General features: G+C 43.2%; 1 long non-coding RNA gene across 1 annotated transcript; it reads left to right on the top strand.

Annotated features, from left to right (window-relative positions):
- Window positions 1-1,395: 1,395 nt before the first annotated feature.
- On the top strand, window positions 1,396-3,336 carry LOC139536680 (uncharacterized). Its single transcript, XR_011667381.1, has 2 exons — window positions 1,396-2,090; window positions 3,022-3,336. It is a non-coding gene; the product is annotated as an uncharacterized lncRNA (long non-coding RNA).
- The last annotated feature ends 1,614 nt before the right edge of the window (window positions 3,337-4,950 follow it).

Raw genomic sequence — 4,950 nt, forward strand, 5'->3', positions numbered from 1 at the left:
CAGTGTGGTTGCAATTGCGTCGTCTGTGGACCTATTGGGGCGGTAAGCAAATTGGAGTGGGTCTAGGGTGTCAGGTAGGGTGGAGGTGATATGGTCCTTGACTAGTCTCTCAAAGCACTTCATGATGACGGAAGTGAGTCCTACGGGGCGGTAGTCATTTAGCTCAGTTACCTTAGCTTTCTTGGGAACAGGAACAATGGTGGCCCTCTTGAAGCATGTGGGAACAGCAGACTGGGATAAGGATTGATTGAATATGTCCTTAAACACACCATAAACATATCTACTTCCGGCGCCGACAGAGATGGCCGCCTCGCTTCGCGTTCCTAGGAAACTATGCAGTATTTTGTTTTTTTACGTGTTATTTCTTACATTGGTACCCCAGGTAATCTTAGGTTTTATTACATACAGTCGGGAGGAACTACTGGATATAAGAACACTAGTCGGTCTCAGACGGATGAACAGACGGAGAGAGGAGAGTCTGTAGTACAGTGTAGTACACTCACTGTAGTACAGTGAGTGCCATAATTTAGTTCTAACTGGACCTAAGATGATTAGTGCTCCTTCCCTCTAGTCCTAAATGGACGGGACAAGGATGAGAGTAAATAATGTATCTGGCTGCTGCAAAGTAAAGATCTGTAGCGTTCTCCTCTCCTTTAGTTACAGCTCATTTCTCTCTGAAGCTGTTTTGTCAAAACATCATGAAAAGATCATTGTACTTAAGGTTGTATTTCCAGCAGACTGATATTCGAATCCCAGGGTGCCCTTGTGCGATTGGTGGCATGCTGGGAACGTTAAACGTTACATATAAAAGAGCTCTTAAGGTTGCATTACAGTAATTATTGTCTCACTAAGTCCCACAGACACTGACACAAACACAACAACACACAAACACACAGCAGAGACAGTTACCATGACATTAACTGCTTATGAGATAACACTCACGCTTGGTGTTCACACATTCAATAGATATTTAGCCAAAAAGGTTTTAGAAAAATCTCTACCAACAGTCTTTAAAGTGGCTAACTGGAGCAGAGAGGAATATGTGCTGAGCATGAACTAATCAATGAGCCCTGGGGCCTCATTTATAAAACGGACTTACGATGAATTTAAGTATGACTTATGCAGAAAACCACGTATAAGTAGTTATTTATAAAACCTTACTTTGACGTGTAAATGATCTTATCTCTACGCAAAGTCTAGACTTGACGTAAGTGATTTTCCTGCTGGTTATGTAGGGGTATTGCCGTTTGGGACGCATATGCGTCCAAGCCTGTGGTGAACTTAGCATTAGCTTTATGAACAACTTGTTAGGAAGTATCAATTAAAGGTGTGAGGAATTAATTACCAGACTCAAGGTGTTTTGAATTAAAAACAGGATGCGATGTTCTATAAATAGTCTGTCAAATTAGAAAAAAGTAACCATGGCTGTTCTTGCGTTATTGGAAGACATTGAAAACCGTGATTTTAGAAGGGAGAGAGTTTTCAGCGATCGGAATGAATTTTTGCGCATGATGATCCACGGCTTATAAATTGCTATTGTCTCCCAAGAAATGTTCTGTTAGATTTGTGCGCGGATTTAGCCCCTAATCTGGAAAGGAAAACACGCTGTAATCATGCCATACCCGTATCTGTCCAAGTACTGGCCACTCGGAGATTACTCGCTACTGGGACATTCCAGAGGGAAATGAGTGACAGGTCGGGTATATCACAGCCATCATTCAGCCACATCCTGCCACAAGTGATCGAGGCGATTCTACACGTATTGTCCATGAGATACATTAGTTTCCCATTTACAGCCGATGAACAGGCGCACGTCAAAGCAGAGTTTGTCCGCTCATTTAATTTCCCAGAGGTCATAGGTGCAGTTGACTGCACGAATATTGCCTTACGCGCACCGTCTGCAGATGAACATGTATATCATAACATGAGGAATTTCCATTCATTGAATATTCAGATTTGCGATGCCCGTACGCAACTACTCAATGTATGCTCCGAGTGGCCAGGGTCTACGCATGACTCATTCATTCTGCGCCACCGCAGAGTAGGCCTGCATCTAGAACCTGGTGAGAGTGGAGGCAGGTGGCTTCTAGGTGAGTTATTTTGTTGTATATAATAGCCTAACCGTGCAAAATAATGTACCAACAGTTTTACCCTATTAGGTGACCGGGGCTATCCACTGAGAACGTGGCTTCTCACTCCCTTTGCCGATCAGCAGAGGAAATGCACTACAATTTGGCGCAGTGTAGAACAAGGTCGGTTGTGGAGCGCACCATCGGACTGCTGAAGGGCAGGTGGCGTTGCCTTCATGCATCAGGTGGAAAACTCCGCTACAAAACTTACATTTAGTTTTAAAATGGGTCAACTTAAAGCAACATACCAAAGTTTTATTTTATTTAGCATTTATTGAAATTACACACCCAAAGGTTCTGGCCAAATAGCTGAAAAGTTTAATTTGGCCCTACGGTTAGTGAGATGTCCCCTTGAATCTTGTTCATTTTGTAGCAATGCTAGTGTAAACAAATGGAATCAGCTGATTCCTATCGATTTAGGGTCGTTCTCAGATTTAGGGTCGTTCTCAGTAACTGTAGTGCCCATTAGTAGTGCACGTGTGTTTGACAAGAACACTGGGGTATGCAATTTAAAACCTAAATGTAAAATGTTAGCCTGTTTAAGAATGAATGGTTTCCCTCCCCAATCAAAGGTGACATGCATTACTGTCATGTGGTTGATCTCCACAACATAGCCCTGAGGCATGGTATTGAAATGGATGCAGAGATTAGAATGGACCCCCAAGAGCCTCCTAACCCAGGACCTTCCCCGGCTGATGCAGTGACGCAGCAGCTCATACAGAGATTGATAAGAAACAAAATGCCAGACAATTTGCAAAGCATAGTTTTTTTTATTTACGCTGTGGAAAACGTTCAACAATTGCACTATGTAAATGACTCAAAACCTTGCGTATTCTTCTGAGTTCAGTCACAATCTGCCCAACTATGTGTTCAACTCGTTCTGGGTTTGCAGGACTGAGGCGGTCAACAAGTGAACTGTAGACGTGGACAGACCCTCGACACCTGTGGCCAAACATTGCCCCTCACTCCTGGCACCTGCGGGTCTGCGACGCTTGGTAACGGACGCAGACGTGGACGGATGGACCCTCGATATCAGGGGCCAAACCTTCCCCCTCACTCCTGGCACCTGCTGATTTTGGAGCCTCACGCACTTTATCCCTGGGTGGAGGGCGCATACTCACCCGGTGCACGGGCTGCAACACAGCTTCCCCCGTTTCAATGTGAATAAAATAAATCAGTGCATGTCTTGTATATTAATTACTGACAACCAAGTTTCACATTCTCTTATTACTTACTGTGATGCAGTCGTGGGGGTTTCGCGTGCCGACTTCACCGTTTCCGATGTTACTGCTAAGCGATGTAGAAGTTGGGATTAAACCATATGCAAAATAGAATAAATGTTTTTATTTTTCTTACATTCACTGTCGCCATCAGAGCATGTTCATTGATTTCGTTCCAGCTATTACAATGAGCTGTCCTATATCTCCTCCCACTAGCCGCCACTGACTTCAATATACACTGAATGTACAAAATATTAGGAACACCTGCTCTTTCCATGACATAGATTGACCAGGTGAATCCAGGTGAAAGCTATGATCTCTTATTGATGTCAATCCACAATCAGTGTAGATGAAGGAGAGGAGACAGGTTAAAGAAGGATTTTAAAGCATTGAGACATGGATTGTGCATGTGTGCCATTCAGAGGGTGAATGGGCAAGACAAAAGTGCCTTTGAAGGGGGTATGGTAGTAAGTGCCAGGCGCAACGGTTTGTGTCAAGAACTGCAACACTGCTGGGTTTTTCACGCTCAACAGCTTCTTGTGTATCAATCAGTGGCGACCCGTCATTCAGGGCAGGTGGGGCATAGTGCTGCTATAGATTTACATTAGAAGTCCCTATCCAAGAAGGCTCAAGGTCATTGGCCACAGATAAAATGACGCCAAATCACGTATCTATCGTAGCTTTGATTGGACTGATCATGTCAACATCATACTTTCAAAATGTTACCTAGCAAACCAATCACCATCATGAATCAAGTCGACAATCTATTTGCAAATTATTTTTAATCCTTGTCAAATGAAGATAAATTATAGATAAAATGTATCGGTGGTCATCGGCCATTAGCCATGAATCATCAAATCACATTTATTTATATAGCCCTTCGTACATCAGCTGATATCTAAAAGTGCTGTACAGAAACCCAGCCTAAAACCCCAAACAGCAAGCAATGCAGGTGTAGAAGCACGGTGGCTAGGAAAAACTCCCTAGAAAGGCTAAAACCTAGGAAGAAACCTAGAGAGGTACCAGGCTATGAGGGGTGGCCAGTCCTCTTCTGGCTGTGCCGGGTGGAGATTATAACAGAACATGGCCAAGATGTTCAAATGTTCATAAATAACCAGCATGGTCCAATAATAATAATCACAGTAGTTGTGGACATAAACATAAACATTACACAACAAGTTAAAAAATCGCAAATTCAACAATGAGTGGCTAAGTGCAAGCGTTTCAAAGTAATCAGTATTGCTATTCGGTGGAGAGGGTATGCGGTCCAAGTCTGAGTTTAAGGGTCTCTTTTCCAAGTCTTAAAATGATAAACATTCACACGCACATTCACATTGACCAAAAAAGGTTGAATACCTTGGCCATGCTGTAAATCATGCTGGATTTACAGCATGGCCAAGGTAATGGCCAAGGTCAAGACGACTGGGAACATGGAAAAAACTAGTTCTGACTGGGAAAATAAATTTTGAACGGTCAGCCAAATCGGAATTCCAAGTCGGGAACTCAGGCCTCTTTCTAGAGCTCCGACCTGAAGATCACTGACGTCAGGATTCAACCTTGTTTTTTTCCGAGTTCCTAGTTGTCCTAAAAGCACCATTAAT

Source organism: Salvelinus alpinus, chromosome 13 (genome assembly GCF_045679555.1).
Source record: "Salvelinus alpinus chromosome 13, SLU_Salpinus.1, whole genome shotgun sequence".
Taxonomy (NCBI): Eukaryota; Metazoa; Chordata; class Actinopteri; order Salmoniformes; family Salmonidae; genus Salvelinus; species Salvelinus alpinus.